The sequence below is a fragment of the Protopterus annectens genome, chromosome 1.part2 (genome assembly GCF_019279795.1).
Source record: "Protopterus annectens isolate FY-2018-M chromosome 1.part2, PAN1.0, whole genome shotgun sequence".
NCBI lineage: Eukaryota > Metazoa > Chordata > Ceratodontiformes > Protopteridae > Protopterus > Protopterus annectens.
The window spans coordinates 409,737,114-409,756,625 of NC_056727.1; positions in this window are offsets into that span (position 1 = coordinate 409,737,114).

The window sequence follows — 19,512 nt, forward strand, 5'->3', positions numbered from 1 at the left end:
CAGTGGATGCTTTTCACCCAATGGTCCTTTCAACAACTTCCTTTGTCTCACAAGATAATAGTCACACAGTCATGCAAAGACCACTTGGCTTAGTGGATGGTCTCTCCATCAGTACCCCAGGGCAGACCATTTGTCCTTCCTCCTCCAGTTGCCACGGTGACCATGGATGCCTCCCTGATCGGGTGGGGGTGGGGGCATTTTCAGGGCAGGACTGTCCAGGGCACCTGGCAACCCCACGAGTACCACTTGCACATAAACATCTTGGAGATGATGGTGGTGCTTTTAGCGTTGCAAGCTCTTCTCTACCCACTGGGACCATTGCAGTTCAGACAGGCAAAATGTCTGTAGTGTGGTACATCAACAAGCAGGGCGGAACCAAGTCATATCCCTTATGTCGAGAAGCACTCAGACTATGGCAGTGGGCGATCTCCTCTCAACTGTTTCTGACGGCAACGCACATCCCTGGGAAGTCCAACATCATAGCGGACAGGCTAAGCAGAGCTATTCTCATGCCTCGAGTGGTCTCTCAAACGGACAGTAGCGGACAGAATCTTCCACAGATGGGGTCAGCCTTGCTGCGACCTTTTCACAACTCCTCTCAACAGCAAGTGCGGCAGTTTCTTCAGTCTCTTCCCGGACACTCCCCCAGAGACGCTTTAGTGCACGATTGGCCCCAGGGACTTCTGTATGCATTCCTACCCTTTCCTCTAATTCCCAAACTAATTCAGAAAGCTACCGTGCTGGGTTGCAGGATGATCCTCATTGCCCCCTACTGGCCTCGACAAATCTGGTTCCCATTCCTGCATCGTCACCTTCTAGAGCAGCCTTGGAATCTGGACACAGTTCCGTACCTCCTAATCCATCAGTCAGGCAGGCTGCATCAGTCTCTTCAGTCTCTCAACCTCACTGCTTGGTTGCTCCACTTCCAACCTTAGCCAGGCTTCCCAGTATTTCCAATTCAGTGCGGGAGATTATCCTTTCCTCGCACAAACCTACAACCAGGAAGACTTATGCTAGTAAGTGGAAACGTTTCTCTTTCTGGGCAGGGGCTAGAAATATAGATCCTTTCACGGCCCCTGTCCATAACGTTCTGGACTTCTTAGCAGAACTTTTTCAAGCGGGCTCCTCGTCGGCCACCATTAGAGTTCAATTAGCGGCAATCTCTAACTTCCATACGGGCCTGTCAGAAACCAGTATCATGTCCCATAAGCTTTGCAAAGCCTTTCTGAAAGGAACAATCTTGTTCAGGCCTCCAGTGAGAGATCCCCCGCCTCCATAGGACTTAAATTTGATCCTAGCTTCCTTGATACTTCCTCCCTTTGAACCGGCAGCTTCCTCTTCCTTGAAATTGCTTACTTGGAAAACCCGCTTTTTGCTGGCCATTACTTCAGCGAATAGAGTTTCTGAACTTCAAGCCCTTTGTGTTCGTCCTCCTTATCTAGTTTTCCATAAGGATAGAGTTTCATTAAGGACTAATCCTTCGTTCCTTCCTAAGGTCCCCTCCGAAAACAATTTGAATCAATCCATCGATCTGCCAGTCTTTTTGCCAAATTATTCCAACAAAGCTGAACACAAATTACACCAGTTGGACATTCATAGGCAATTACGTTTCTATTTGCATAGGACTGACCAAATAAGGAAATCAGACCAACTCTTTGTCCTATGCAGAGGGTAAGCAGGGTCGACCAGTCTCTAAAGTAACCATGTCCAGGTGGTTGTCCTCTATTATTACCCTTATTTATCAGTTGAGGCATAAAAAACTCCCTGCTAAACCTAAAGGCCACTCTACTAGGGCTTTAGCTACGTCGGTAGCCTTTCAAGCAAGACTACCAATGGAAGCCATTTGTGCGGCGGCCACATGGGCCACCCATCATACCTTCATTTCACATTATAAATTGGATGTGGCTTGTAGGAGTAGAGCTGATTTTGGTTCCACTGTGCTCAAGAGTCTGTTCCGATGAGCCACCCAGGACTAAGGTGGTAGGGACGCTGTCCGAACCAGCAAGAATGAAGGTGAGAGAGACAACTTAACATTAAGAAGTTATGTACCTACCATAACGTTCCATGTTTGTTGTCTTCTTCTCGCCTTCTTTCTTGCGTCCCACCCTCTATCCCCCTAGCCTAGATGGACCGAGAAGAATCTTCCTACGAGTCTTGTCACTGGCGGAGTCCTTACCGTTTTATGTCCTCTACATTTTTCTTCAGCCCTCTAGCTGAAGTCTTGCTTTTGGGACAGTTGTCCTCTTGGATTATTTTGGTGTTAGGTCTTCCAAACGAGATCTGGGGGTCTAGCGCCAGGTATTGTGGGATGTAGGGAGGCCTCGAGCCAGTAAATAGCTCTCGAGCTTTAGAAAATGACTGAGACGGAGCCGAGGGTCGGCTCCGAGCCCAACCAGCAAGAAAGAAGGCGAGAAGAAGACAACTAACATGGAACGTTATGGTAGGTACATAACTTCTTCTTATACCACTTCCCTTTTATATGTAATAGGTGGTCATTAAGACCCGAGGGAAATAAATCCCCAAGGTGAATTACCCAATATTTTTCTTTATGGTTCAAAATACTATGCCAGCCCTGTTGATTGCTCCTGTTGCCAGTAATTTTATCAATAATCATGAACATATCGGGCATTAGTATGTTTCAAAGTGTGTCTATAGAGAGCATTAGTCTCTTTTTTTGTTTTTGATGTCACTTTTATGTTCATTCATTCTTACTCTGAGTGATCTTGATGTTTGCCCTACATAGAATGCTGAACATTGACAAGTGGCTAAATAGACATCCCAGCTACTGCTGCAGTTACCAAAGACTCTGAGATCATATACTCTACTTGTATTGGCACTAGTGAATTGTTTAGGTTTACTAACCTGGTTACAGGATCCACAATGCCCGCATGGAAAGGTGCCCAAAAGTTGGTCTCCAGTCATGGTCATCGGTTGGTAAATTGCACCCCCACTTTCTTTGTGCTTATAGTGGGAGAACAGGGCACCCAGGGTCTTGCCTCCTTTATACGAAAACTGACATTTGGGTCCCAGAATCTTTCTCAATTCTTCATTTGCTAAGAGTATATTCCAATTAGAATCCAAAATGTTTCTGATTACATTATGATTCCATCCATATGTAGTAACAAACCTCAGTGTAGACTCCACCCCTGTGTTTTTTGTTTTTTGTATTGTAATAACATGTTTCTGTCTTGATTTGCTGACCATGTACTGGCTGAAAATATATCAAATTTGTTATATCCCCTATCCAAAAATCTCTTCTGGAGATCCAAATTAGCTTTCTCAAAATCATTTTTGGATGAGCTAATGCATTTGATACGCAAAAATTGAGATTTAGGCATGTTGCGGATGGTGTGGCATGGGTGCATGCTGGAAGCATGGAGCAGAGTATTGTATTGTGGATATTTCCTATATGTCTTGGTACTGAGGGTATGATCATCATTCCTATAGACCGTGACATCCAGAATTCAATGATGTCCAAGTTATATGTTACTGTGAACTCAATACCTCATATATTATCATTCAGATATTCCACAAACTCCTGTAAATACGTAGAATCTGCACGCCACACCATCCAGAAATCATCCAAATATCTACGCCATATGTCAATTTCAACCAAATATCAATGGTGTAATGGGTTGTAAATCATGCACTCTTCATAGTATGCCATAAAAAGATCTGCATATATGGGGGTAAAGGATGCCCCCATAGCAGTACCCTGAAGTTGCCAATAACACTCCCCCTGAAAGTAGAAAACATTCTTGTTAAGCACGTGGTCAGCCATGCACACTAATAATGTATTGAATCCTGGTGGATACAGATCAGATTTTTCCAACCAGTATTGGAGTGCCTGTAAACCCGCCCAGTGAGGTATGCTGGTGTATAGAGATTTCACATCCAATGTGCACATAAGCCAGTGTGGTTCCAATTGAGTGTCTTCTATTATTTGGAGAAACTGCATGGTGTCCTGCAATAAGGCCCTGACCACTGTAAGTAATGGTTTTAAATGGTATGTCAAAAACTCTGATAAGGGTTCTGTAAGGGAACCGGTACCGGACACAATGGGTCTTCCTGGTGGTTTGGAAATGGATTTGTGTATTTTTGGAAGCAAATATAGAATCTGTTTTTGGGGATCTGTTACTAGTAGATGTTTAACCATGTTGTTGGTAATAATCCCTTCATCTTCTGCCAATCTCAAAAAAGTGTCTATTTCTTTTTTGAAATTGGGGGTAAGATCAATGGGCATATGCATATAGCATCTGGTATTTGAAAGCTGTTTTAGATCTTCATTCAAATAGTAACCCATGTTCATAACAATAACCACTCCACCTTTATTTGCTGGTAATATGGCAATGTTAAGATTGTTTCTCAGTTCTTCTAGAGTAATTTTTTCTGATAAGGTAATGTTCTGACCTATAATGTGAGATTCCAAATGTGGGAAATGTAAATCCCTGAGGGCCGATTGTTGGAATATAGACACATGTTTGTTCATTGGCTGTTAAAAATCAGATTTCCAAAATCTGAATTCATTAGTTCTTTGAGATGTCTGAGATGTTTGTTCTGAAAAAAACAGTTTTAGATTTAAGTTGCGACAAAAGTTCATAACATCTAATACAATATTATATTCATTAGAAAAAAAGCCTGGTACAAATCCAATACCTTTATTTAGTAACTTCTCGTGTACATCAGTCAATGCCACATCTGATAGATTCAAAACATTCTTAAATTCATTATCAGTTATCTCAACAGTGTTTGTATCAATCCCTCCCCAGAATCTGTCCTGCTTCCCATGTTTATGTTTGCGGCCACCCCGCCACCTTTTTCTATGTCTAAAGGGTGTGCCGAGTTGGACATTTTGCACATAGGTGACTGCTGGGGCTGGACACTTTCATTGTCTGTGTAGGAGGATTCCTGCCCAGATGTGCTTGCAAAGGATCTATCATTAGATTTGAGAATGGACCTGGGTCTCTTTCTAACTCTACCCCTTATCGTCCCCTGGCTGGTATCTACAAATCTGACTGACCTATGTGATTCAAATGGGCGCCCTCTTTGGTAATCAGTGATATCCCTGTTGAATTTTTTAATTTTCCTCTCCCTAGTTTATTTCTCATAATTTGCCAATTCCTTTGACAGCTTGGTCACTGAGCCTTCATATATGGGTAGTGATTCATATTTTTTGCATTCTTCACAGATTACTTTAACTTTCGATGGGTTAATATCAATCATTCTCTCATAATATGAGGCAAGAATTTGAACAAACATCATAGATGCTTGCTGTAACGCAGTGTTCCATTCTGTGGTTTGTCTCTCTTCAGATCTACCAACCAATGGCTGTAAACGTATTCTCAGAGCCCGAGGGGCCATATCTCTATTAATATATGCACAAAATAATCTAAGATGCCAAATATTGGCTCTAAGGTTTTTCAAACCTTTGCTTAAGTTGTTAAAGGCCACATCACAGCCATCTGATAGATTATTAAGAGTAACATTCGGATTACTGCCTGAGATGTTGTCAATCCCAAAAACACCTATGTCATCCCAATCGGCAAATAATCCTTGCAGAATTTTTTCCAAATCCATTTGTATTTGTTGGTGTCCAAAAAAAATAAAATAAAAAGTCAAATCAATATACAAGGCCCAGAAATAATGAACAAGCTGCTAACTAAATCGGTCACTTTATAGTCAGTTGCTGATATATGCAAATGCATATAAAAATAGGTAGATCACTGATACCAAGGAGTGGATATACCAGTCAGGGAACAACACTGTGTTCAGATCCAAAAAGAGATCAAGCCCAAACTGTCAACATATAGATTTCACGTTGATTATTATTGTCCATAGGATGTCAAAAAATCTATGTTTATATAACTTCATATGACATTATTGGCCATATCAAAAAAGCTGTATATAGTAACTTTCAATACCTATGTCTTTTGGATTAGAATATTAATAAAATAAACAAATCTTAGGAGATGGAGATATTTATAAGTTCAATACAGATACTCAGTCCATAAAAGTATGGTATATTCAAAATATAGCTTGGAAGGCTGCACAGGAAACAACTGGTAAGTATCTTCAAAATCATACAGATACAACTAAATGTTGTTCATAGGTTCATAGGTTTATACTAGGCTATCTGCCCTAAGGCATTTATAAGCCTAGCCCAAATTTTTGTGGCTTACGCCACCCCTTATATGAAAAAATACTGTGCCCATTAGTTTGTTGTGCCTCTGTCCAGCAGTGACACAGAGATGATTCAGGGTAAACCTCGATCTCCCATCCACAGGTCTAGATTTCTCTTGAACAGAGTCAGCGAGGTGCTCTGCCTCACATGGACCGGGATTTTATTCCACAGCATAGGGAGTCTCTGAGTGATAAATCTATCCCTCCAGCACGTCCTGTTTATATCCGTGCTAAGGTTTAAGTCGCTTGCTCTAGTGGTTTTGGTGGATTTGGATTTTTTGAGGTGGAGCATGTCCATTAATTCCGGGTTGGACATGGCCTTGTATGTCAGGCACATGTCACCTCTGAGCAGATGGTATGCGACTGAATAGAGCTGGAGTTTCTTCAATCTGGCAGCATATGACAGATTTTGGAGTCCCTTTATCCTTTTGGTGAGGAACTTTTGGGGTCTCTCCAATTGCTGCAGATGTCGGGTGAGATGAATGGGGCATTGTACTCGATCATTGGTCTGATAAGTGAAGAGTACAGGGGAACAATAACCTCACTAGATCTGGATGTGAATCCCTTCATGATCAGGTGGGCAATGTAGAAGGTCTTTCTAACCACTTTAGCAATGTGAGTGTCAAAAGAAAGGCCACTGTCAACCTGGGTCCCCAGGTCCCTGATAACCTCTTCTGTGCTTAGTGGATTGCCACCTATATGGTAGCTTGGGGTTACCTTGTTTTTCCCTGAAGGGTATGACTATACATTTTTTGGCGTTTAACTTCAGGCCATGGCTCTGGCACCAGCTATCTGTTTCCATGAGTCCCTTCTGAAGGATATCCGTGTCTGATGCACTTTCCACTATGGCCCAGTTTGCAGTCGTCTGCAAACTTTGTCAAAAGTCCTCCTATGTTGGCCTGTACTTCTGAGAAGTAGATGCCAAACAATAGGGGGCCAAGGACCGAGCCCTATGGGACACCACTTGTGACCGGCTTGGAGTCTGACACAGCGCCAGCAACTCTAACCCTGTGGGTTCTGTCCTTAAGCCAGTTTGCAACCCATCTTGTGACATAAGGGTTTACATTTAAGCTGGTAAGTTTTCTACAATACCAGTGGGGTATTGTGTGCCTTGCAAGGTCAAGGTAGGCTGTATGGACTGCCTTTCCCTCATCAATGGCCTTGGTGACTGTTTCAAAGAAGTCGACCAAGTTCAAAAGGCATGATCTTCCCTTGACAAAGCCAAACTGGGTCGGGTCCAATGTCTGCAAGTCCCCTATATCTTTGTTTATGAGCTCCATTATGATCCTCTCCATAGCTTTGCAGACTAGACTTGTTAAGCTTATAATTACCAGGGTCCGAGGCGCCTTTGTGGAGTGGGACAACAGTTGCCGTACGCCACTCCTTGGGCACGTATCCTGTGGTAAGGCTGAGATTAAACAGCTGCCTTATGTGCGGGTTTAATTCCTCATTTAGCTCGTGTAGCACACAGCCGGGGACACCATCCCTAGTGAACCCGTTATAGTATAATTTTGTATTCTGAAAAATTTATACTTATTTATCATAGGTTTCTCTATTTATAAATTGTAAACAACCAATGTATAAAACAATAGGTTAAACACATTCACATATTCTTTTCTGTTATAGTTGTATTGACCCGTCCATATGTCTTGTGGTATTTCACTCTTCCCTGTATGATTGATTGTTGGTAACAACCATATTCTAAATTGTTAGTGGACTGTATAAAAACAATTTGACTATATGATATTCGTAATAATTGAATGACTGTAAATACATCCACTATCTCAAACTTGTTATATAACAAATTTCAACTTGTTTGGTGTATGTATGTTGAAAATAATCTGAATAAGGTCCTATATCAAAAGACAACCATAAATGCCCTCAGAGCCAGTCAAAGAAACAAATAAGCGTATATAAACATGTATCCATTTTAATTTAGTCTCTTGGTGACAGGCCCAAATCTCAGACCTATTAAATATAAAGTCCACTTATTCAAAAATGCATCCTACTGGCTAGAGTATAGTGACAATCCTGTATTTAACTTTGCAAGTTATACACATAATGCCTGAACCTTGTACAACCTAAACATTCTATAGGTATAATTTAAACTAGACCAGATGTGGATATCAGGTTAAATACAGAAAGAAAAATAAATTGTAATCCACTATGTTTCCTTAATACAAAATTTCCTTCATCATACAATAGCAACAAAAGTGCTCCCTTTTTTTCAAAGTCCATATTCCCAAATTGTTACTTAGAGTTTTTAGTTCCTTCGTTGTTAGTCGGCCCAGGTGTAACTCTTGCCTTATTCGTATATTAGACCAAAAAAACACAGTACCTGATGTTCCGTAAGTTCTAATTGCTGTACTGTCTAAAATAGATGATACCTCTCTGCTCAGCCCCGTATTCAAGACAAAAGTGATCTGTTAGACACCACACGCAGGAGGTAAACCTGTACGTGGCCCAAAGTATATTATTCCTTAAGAAAACAAGTCATCAAGAAAAATGGCCGCCCAGTGTCCCTTACAGGACTATGCCGATGTAGTAGTTGCACCAATATTCACAGCCCAACAGTTCAAATTCGAACACCACATAAAAATAAGCCAAAATATGTAGAGAAAAATGATTAATGATTTAGATCCTACATTTACCAATATACGATACTGTTCCTGGTGATCGCAAAAAACGCCAACGCGTCCTTCATAAGACAATCTAACAATCGGTCCTCAGGGATTTACATTTCCCACATATGGAATCTCACATTATAGGTCAGAACATTACCTTATCAGAAAAAATGGCTCTAGAAGAACTGAGAAACGATCTTAACATTGCCATATTACCAGCAGATAAAGGTGGGGCGGTTGTTGTTATGAACATGGGTTACTATTTGAATGAAGGTCTGGAACAGCTTTCAAATACCAGATGCTATATGCATATGCCATTGATCCTAACCCAAATTTCAAAAAAGAAATAGACACTTTTTTGAGATTGGCAGAAGACGAAGGGATTATTACCAACAACATGGTTAAGCATCTACTAATAACAAATCCCCAAAAACAGATTCTATATTTGCTTCCAAAAATACACAAATCCATTTCCAAACCACCAGGAAGACCCATTGTGTCCAGTACCGGTTCGCTTACAGAACCCTTATCAGAGTTTGACATACCATTTAAAACCATTACTTACAGTGGTCAGGGCCCGATTGCAGGACACCACGCAGTTTCTCCAAATAATAGAAGATACTCAATTGGAACCACACTGGCTTATATGCACATTGGATGTGAAATCTATATACACCAGCATACCTCACTGGGCGGGTTTACAGGCACTCCAATACTGGTTGGAAAAATCTGATCTATATCCACCAGGATTCAGTACATTATTAGTGTGCATGGCTGAACACGAGCTTAACAAGAATGTTTTCTACTTTCAGGGGGAGTGTTATTGGCAACTTCAGGGTACTGCTATGGAGACATGCTTTGCCCCCATATTTGCAGATCTTTTTATGGCATACTATGAAGAGTGCATGATTTACAACCCATTACACCATTGATATTTGGTTGAAATTGACATATGGCGTAGATATTTGGATGATTGCTGGATGGTGTGGCGTGCAGATTCTATGTATTTACAGGAGTTTGTGGAATATCTGAATGATAATGTATGGGGTATTGAGTTCACAGTAACATACAACTTGGACATCATTGACTTTCTGGATGTCACGGTTTATAGGAATGATGATTATACCCTCAGTACCAAGACATATAGGAAATATCCACAATACAGTACCCTGCTCCATGCTTCCAGCATGCAGTCATGCCACACCATCCGCAACATACCTAAATCTCAATTTTTGCGTATCAAACACATTAGCTCATCCAAAAATGATTTTGAGAAAGCTAATTTGGATCTCCAGAAGAGATTTTTGGATAGGGGATATAACAAATTTGATGTATTTTCAGCCAGTACATGGTCAGCAAATCAAGACAGAAACATGTTATTACAAAACAAAAAGCCACAGGGGTGGAGCCTACACTGAGGTTTGTTACTACATATGGACGGAATCATAATGTAATCAAAAACATTTTGGATTCTAATTGGAACATACTCTTAGCAAATGAAGAACTGAGAAAGATTCTAGGACCCAAATGTCAGTTTTCATATAAACGAGGCAAGACGCTGGGTGCCCTGTTCTCCCACTATAAACACAAAGAAAGTGGGGGTGCAATTTACCAACAGATGACCATGACTGGAGACCAACTTTTGGGCACCTTTCCATGCAGGCATTGTGGATCCTGTAACCAGGTTAGTAAACTGAAACAATTCACTAGTGCCAATACAAGTAGAGTATATGATCTGAGTGTCTTTGGTAACTGCAGCAGTAGCTGGGTTGTCTATTTAGCCACTTGTCAATGTTCAGCATTCTATGTAGGGCAAACATCAAGATCACTCAGAGTAAGAATGAATGAACATAAAAGTGACATCAAAAACAAAAAAGAGACTAATGCTCTCTATAGACACACTTTGAAACATACTAATGCTCGATTTATGTTCATGATTATTGATAAAATTACTGGCAACAGGAGCAATCAACAGGGCTGGCATAGTATTTTGAACCATAAAGAAAAATATTGGATAATTCACCTTGGGACTTTATTTCCCCCAGGTCTTAATGACCACCTATAACATATAAAAGGGAAATGGTATAACATATGTTGTAACCACAATACATACAGGATATGTTCACAATTTAGAAAAAAATATATATATTCTTAAATATATGATATAATGGTTTACTATCAGAATTGCGAACGTCACTCGGTCGAACGTTGTATAGTCGAATGCATAAGGTCGGAAACACAAATGTCGAAGGCAGTATAATCAATCGGGAACGGTTTTACCATGGGTCGAGGTAGGGAGGATGTTTGTAGTAGGGTATTATACTGTACACCTACCTCGACCCATGGTAAAACCGTTCCTCGATTGATTATACTGCCTTCGACATTTGTGTTTCCGACCTTATGCGTTCGACTATACAAAGTTCGACAGAGTGACGTTCGCAATTCTGATAGTAAACCGATATAATTAAGATTCATATCAACAGAACTATGTTATGAGTCGTTCATCTATGTGGTTTATTATTGTTCATGACCTATCTATGCTTGTTGGAATATTGTAATTAAAAACTATCTGTATATATGCGCCAAATAATAATGAGGGCCTTATATATGTATGCTGACATTGTGAAAGCCTATTGGTGGATGACAACAGAATCTAGTCATAAGGCTATTACATTTTGCCATACGCTTATGTATTATCATATCATATCATCTTTTGATATTTAAAATCATTGTTGTAAGATCATTATGTGGGTCTCAATATCATGTACCATTGTTAAACCTTGCTGGCTGATTTAAAAATGGTTTTTACTTCTTTTTTGTATTGAGACTATCTATTTTGCATGGTTATGTATCCATATGGAATATTTTAATAATTCATTATATATTTTTGTGACATAATTATATTGTATATTCATACCTCAGTTATACTTTGACAATAGATTCTATACTAACCAACCCCATGTTGATCTGATCCTATATTTTACTGACAATATATGATAATACTCTATATGTAAATATAAAGATTTTTCTTATCAGGAGTTTGTATAACATCCAGTTTATGTATAACTAAAAATATTATTATATGTTGTATTTTTGACATCATTTGTATCAGATATTTATATAGTATCACTATATGTATAATGCCTCTATTATATTAAGGATTAACAGTGATTGGAATGTGACTGTCTTTTTGAGTTTGGGATGGACTAAACCATGTTTCCATTGGTTGGTGGTTTCTATAAATATTCATGAATCATTTTGAATCTCAAATGCTTTTTCACTGATGAAGGCTGGATAGCCGAAACTGGTTTGAATTGATATCAGTGCACTTTGTTGCATTTATGCTTCAATAAATATATATTTTATTTTTTTTGTTTGGAGGTGTTTATATGCTGCAAATGCTGGCCACTGGTGTCTTACTATAATATGGTATGGCCGAGCACACCGTACTTGTGAGGCGTTTTACTTTTTAGAACCAACAACACACCCTGTGCATATGATGAAACCTGTGCCGCCTCCTGTCATCTGTAACATCGATGCAGAAACAGGCTACTATGGTGCTGATGCACAGGGTGTCTATATAGCAGTATAGCAATGTTAGCATGTTGTCAGCTGTAGAGTGTAATTATATGCTTGAAGGTGTAGCTGAGCAGGCATGATGCATTAAAGCTATGATTGTCATTGTAGTGTTGTTGACACAAGTGTTGGTTCCAGTTATGTATTGTCTGGCCACATGCCACTTGGCTGATGTGTGCAGTATTGGCAGCATGTGTTAGAGAGTGGACATTATGTGTGGGATGTGTGTAGCACAGATTTGCAGGTGCACAGTTGTGAACATGGTGGAGGTGCACTGTCTGCATGTGCATGCATAGTGTACACATGGCCAGGGTGACATGCTCTGTATTTCACAGTAACACTCCATAGTTTCTGTTGGTGGCCAGTATGCATTGTACTACACGCATTCCGGAACTTGACTGCACATGTGTGTATGACATGGTTTGACACTGTGCTGTGGGTGATACTGTTACTATCTGTCATTGTTTTGCATTCTGGTGGTATACATCACTTCAATAGCCTGACCATAACCAGTCATTAGATGATGTCTTGACAACCAACACACAGATGTAGGACACACAGCAACATTTGGATCCTTCAGGTACTATACAATGCCAGTAACCACTGGTATTCACCTGTACCCATTTCTGAGACCACTCCTGTTTGCCATATAACTCTCTTAGGTACAAGCAATCACAGTAGGGATATGTCCGTCCACGTCTGGTAATGCATACTGTGGCCTATAATGCATTCTCCAGATGACACACACATACTCCACAAGGGTATCCTACAGACAGATGCCTGTTGTCAAACCCATGCTGTAAAGCTATAAGCCAAACTAAGCATTGTCATCCACCTATAAGGAACAAATTATCCCCACAGTACCACATAGGTAGTAGCCACCAGCATGATGAACAGGTACCGATGTGTACATGCAACCAAGTGTTATGTCATCTCTCCTTTGTTAATCACATTTCCAAAGGTATTCTGGAATCCCTTGGTGAATCACATAAGCAATAAGGGGTCTGCATGCATATCCACAGTTTGTTCTACACCTATGAATAGTCATCATGGACAGACTTTGCTGCGTTTGAACAGGTCTGACATATACCTCGGCCATAGACCCTCACACACACATTCCAATAGGAATCGTAATGACTTTGTGTGACACAGTTGACCTAGGCCAGGGATCACTGCAGTGGCTGGCCTTGTCACAAGCATACAGATGTGACCTAAGGTCTGGGAAGCAGCAGCACAGCCTGGCAAGGATGACAGCTTTGTTCTTGGAGAAAGCAGGGTTCCCACACATGCAATCATCGAGGTAACCTGTACAGATATGTATTTGACACACAGCTAGCTCACATGTGCAATGCATACTGACATGTTATACAGTGGTAAAAGCAAAACCCACAACACATTGACCAACAGTGTCACACACATACAGCTCACACACTCACCAAGTGCAGGATTCAATCCCCTACCTAACTACTTCATGATATTAGAGGAGTACGCATTAACACCACGCGCTATGTACATTACTGTCTGTTCTCTTTTCCACAGGTATATTTGTAGGATGGTGACATCATCAGACTTGACAAAGGTTAGATTACCACTTTTGAGGTGTTTCACTACTCTCCTAAAAGGTTGTTCCTTCTCATGGAGAACACACACAAACACACACACAGTTGCCCGGTACAGGATTCAAACCCCTACCTAACTACATAATGATACTAGAGGAGTACACATTAACATGACGCGCTATACAGATTAGTGGGAGTTCTGTTTTCCACAGGTATACTTGTAGGATGCTGACATCATCAGAGTTGACAAAGGTTAGATTACCACTTTTGAGGTGTTTCACTACTCTCTGAAAAGGTTGTTTCTTCCCAAGGGGAACACACACACACACACACACACACACACACACACACACACACACACACACACACACACACACACACACACAGTTACCAAGTGCAGGATTCAAACCCCTATGCATTAACACGACACGCTATACATGTTACTGGGGGTTTTCTTTTCCACAGGTATATTTGTAGGATGGTGACATCATCAGACTATACAAAGTGTGTTACATTAGGTGACATTAGTTGGCCTACATTGAACGAATGTCTAGACACTTTGGCTATGTGATCATCAAAGGTGAGTCTACTATCTACCTGTGTCCGCAGGGCCATCATTACTTTCTCTGTACATGCTGGATTACCACCTATGTGGTAATTTGTGTGCACTTTGTATTACCCAAAGGGGATGACTATGCATTCTTTGCCATTCAGCTTGAGGGCATTGTTATGACACCAGGTATCTGTCTCTGTAAGACACTTCTGGGGGATGTATGTGTCAACTGTACAGTCAATTATGGACCACAGTTTCCAGTCATCTGCAAATCTGTGCAGCCTTACACCTGCCGTGCTTGCCTGTACCTCTGAGCAGTATCGACTGAACAGGTGGGGTCCCAGGACCAAGACCTGTGTGATGCCATGTGTGACTGGCTTAGAGTTGGTCATGGCACCAACAACTATGAACATGTGTGTTTGATCTGTGAGCCACTTGGCACCCATCCTTTGACACAGCTATTCATGTTCAAGCTGGTACACTTGTCCATGATGGAGTGGGGAATGGTGTGGTAAGCCCTTAGTGAGGTCCAGGTGGGCTGTGTGGACTACTTTCACCTCCATCTATGTTCATGGTAACTGTTTTAAATAAGTTACCTAGGTTTGGGAGCCAGGCTATGCCTTTAACAAGGTGAAGATGTGTAGAGTCCAGTGTCTGGAGATCTCCAGTGTCTCAGTGTATGGGTTCCATGATGATTTGCTCAATAGCTCTGTAGACCAGGCTGAGTACACATGTTGGGCAATAGCTTCCAGGTTCTGTTTTGGCACACCCTTTGTGGAGCTGGATGACTGTTGATGATGAACGTGCCTAGTCAGATTCCTCGCAAGTGTGTTGTGGTAGTCTCTGACAGGTCTGATGACTGCTGAGTAGTGGCAACCTCCTTTGACCTACATGCACAGACCTTGGCAGTTTGTGTGTACACATAGCAGGATTTTCAGACCACTTTGTGAATGTGTTTCTGGAAGTACAGATGACTATACACGTTTGTCCATAGATCCCTTATCATCACAGCCGTATTTAGCCTGTGTGTGTGAGCATGCCCAGTATGACCTTTCAGTGTAATGCAGATTGAAATCCACTACATTTGTTGGAGTGTGTATGGTAAATCAAGGTGCATTTTTACAGCAGGGCTCACCTTTGTGTCATAGATCAACAGGGATCATGCTGTCCCTGCAGGGCTTCCATGAGACACTTTGCATAGACCTATCAACATTTCTACATACAGGGGGGAAGCTATTCTTTGTACATTTCTAACCGTGGGTACACTGGATTGTTACTGTGGGTGTACATAGGATGTGGGTTTCACCTGACACTTGTACACATTTGCTGTTCCTGCACTGCTATGCACAGGACACCATTACAGTCTGTAATGTTGCCTATCATACTGGCTTGAGGCATACTAGTATACTACAGGTCTTAGCGTCCATTGCCACATATATTAGCTTGCGACTTCATAGCCTACACAACCCACTTCACAACGCCTGGCCTGATGTTTTCTGTCTGCATAGGCATGTGGGTGAGGTTACCCATTTGCCTCATTAGGGGCATGATACAGCATTGCTTTGTGTTTGCATTAGTGTACAATTGTCCTGCTGTGTCTGTACCACTGTAATGCTATCATGGCTTAGTGGTTCAGTACTGTGACTATAGTGCACAGTATCCTGGGTTCAAGCCCTGTCACTGCTTTTTATTTTCATGCTGGCCAGACCAGACTGCTTAAAGTACAGTAAAGCAGATATGAGCATGTTTAACTGACTTTGCTCAGCTTTGGCCGACCTTGGCCAACATTGCTTGAGCAATTTTGTTTACATATACTACATATTGGTAAAAGCTGCTTAGCACTGCTTTATATTGTGTAAAACATGGCAATCATGCTTCAGGTGGTGCTGCAGGGCTGCCTATGTTGGGTGCACATACTACACTCCCTATACATATTTGGAAACAGGTAGTGTCAAGTTGGGCATCCCTTTTATTTTATGTGCGAGTCAGTGTGTGGTATAATTTCCAGGGTTCCTACTGAGCCAGTGTATGTGCTATGCGTTGCCTCTTTGCCAAGGACAAGGCATACTGGGCATGCCTCCTTCTGCCTACTGGGGCAGGCTGAGGTTGTTCCTCCTCCGAGTCATGCTGTGCCTGTGAAGGCCTTGGCAATGGTGGGGGGCTGTTTGGCCCTGCCCCATGCTGTTCTTGCTGCAGCTGTTTTCGCAGGATCAGATTGTGTAGCATGGCACATACCATGACAATTTGGGTACATGTAGTTGGTGAGTACTGCAAGGCTCCACCAGATGTGTCCAGGCACCGGAGCCATGACTTGAGCATCCCAAACACATGCTCGATTACATTTCGTGTTTGTGCATGCCTCATTATGGAGTTCTTGTTCAGGTGTGTGTGCATTTCTGATGGGTATCAGCCACGGCTCCAGTGCGTATCCAGCATCCCCCACTAGGTGACCGTCAGGGTTGTCCCCATTTGCAAATGTCTGGTACAGCTGCCAGATACGGGAATCATGGTAGCTTCCAGGGCAGCCAGCACACACATTCAGTATTATGCCCTAGGCATCACACACAACCTGGCAGTTGATGGAGTGGAAGCCCTTGCGGTTGATTTAGGCCCTACCCCGCTCACCAGCTGGTGCTTTGATGTGTATGTGCGTGCAGTCAATTGCACCCACTACCTCAGGGTATTCCACTATTTGCTGGAAGAGACACATATTGCTGGCCAATACCTCACGGGTATTGGGAAAATATACATGATCACCGACATATGCTGACATGGCATTCAGGAACTGGTGCAGTACCCTTGATGCTGATGCCTTTGAAATCCCCATCATATCATCAGTTGGTCTCTGGAAGGTACCTGTTGCTAGTATTCTTAGGTCAACACATACCTTCATTTCCACTGGGATGGGTTCCCCTATGTTAGTTCTGTGTGTGAGGCGTGGCCTGCACAGCTCAACAATTTGCTGCAGGAGCTCTCTGTCCACTCTGTAGTGCTCCACTATCTCCAGCTCATGTAGCCCCTGGTAGGTTACCCTAGGTCTGTACACTCTTCTCCATCTCCTCACTGTGGGTTGGTCAGCAGCATTCGCAATGGCACCACCCTCAGCATCTTGCACATGTTGCCTTATAACAGCAATGGCAGCCCCTAACATTTTTATGTCTCAGTTTAAGCTTTTTAAGTTTTCACTTCTCTTTGTTGACTGCAGTGTTGCAGTGTTTCTGAGAAAAACATGGGGGAATGTTGTTTGCAGAGTTTTAGGGTCTGGGCTGGGCTGGGCTAGTGTACTGCCTGTGTAATTGGCTGATTCTGATTGATTTCACCTGGCAGCTCTGCTAGTTCTCCTTGGTTAACTTCCTACTACTTCCTTTCCTTCCTTTTCCCATTTCTGTTTCCTCAGGGGGCAGCACCACGCAAACGCACACACAGGCTTACACGGGCTAAGGCGGGTGCACATTCATGTATACTAGCTTAGATGGCCTTACACAGGCTTACACGGGTGCACACCCACGCACACAGGCTTAGATGGGTTTACACACGCGCACACAGTGTAAGCAGCTTTGCAAGAAACTTTAGTGATAGCCATGGCGTACACCTTCAGTTTCTTGATTTCACTTTAGACAACTGTAGACACACCTCTTTTAGTCCTGACTAACTCGCAGCAACAACATGTCACTCTGCTCCAATAAGCTTACAGTCTTTTTCATACATACCCTCTCATGATGTCACCCATCTCCTACTCTGTTACTCCCCTTTTGCTACTCTTACACTCTAGGGACATGGTTTACATAGCAGGAAATATTGGGATTCACTATCCTTATCCTCATTTGCATAGGATTGCCTACTAATGCTTAGTTACATCTCTCAGACTGAGCTTCCCCACTTAGCAACCTCTACTCAGTAGCCATGTTGTCTTCAGCCTGCCATTCACTTGCATGGCAAATTAATATTTTGAATAAATTCCCTATTTGTGCCTTTTATTTTTTTGGTTTTCTGGTTTTTAGAGCGCAGCATGTTTGCGCGGCACTGCGCTACGCTTAAACATCGGAGATCGTGGTAAAAAAAATATTTTTTTTTATTTTGCAACGGGAAAAAATGCCAATGGCCGTATATTTGGCCATTGGCATGCTTCCTCAACTGGATGCATCCTTTATTTGGAGCTGTCACGGCTCCGTTTTGCTATTTGCAGAACGGTACTCAGTTGACAACTGAGTAAATTTCTGCAAATAACACTACTCTTACTCGGACAGGTTAGGGTTTCCTGGATCTCAAATTTACCTCATTTGCATAGCTTTCGGCAGCAAATTAGGTAATTTGCATAACCTAACTCTGTCCGTGCAAGAGTCGGTTTAGGAGCTCTCTTGCACGCCCCTGTCAGCTCTTCCTGGATCGCTCGAAAGACATGTTGGCTGCATGGAGTCTTACTCTTGTCTTAGACCCCGTGCAAGCCTTCGTGAATCCAGCCCTTTGTCTCTTAAAGAGAATTAGCATACAGGAGAAAGAAAACTCCATGGCTAATTCTAGAACTGAAATAACTGAAAGAAATAGGGGTAAAGCCTGGAACATCTGTAAATAAGACCTAAATGATACTGGCAGGTGCACACACTACAAATATTTAAAAGCATTTACACAAATAAATACTAATATTATAAAGGCAAACTGTTTCAGTCAATTCCAAACTGTTATTCTAGGTAAGCCAAATGTTTCTGGAAAGCAATAAAAAGCCTGTCAACTAACAAAGTCTTTTCAGGGTCATCATTCCCGCTCCCACAATTCATTCTTTCAACAGAGCATCTGATCCCAACCAAAATATCCCACTTCTTAAGCTGCTATCTCTTCCCTATTAACAGAGCAATGGCCAAAAAACTATGTGAAAAAATTGTGCGTGTGTGTGTATATAATCACAAAAGAAGGTTCACATCATCCGGGCACAGCCAACACACACATATGTATAAAAAGAGAATGTATATACGGATTACATTCAAACCATAAAGAAGTTAACTTGGCAGACTGAAAAAAAAAA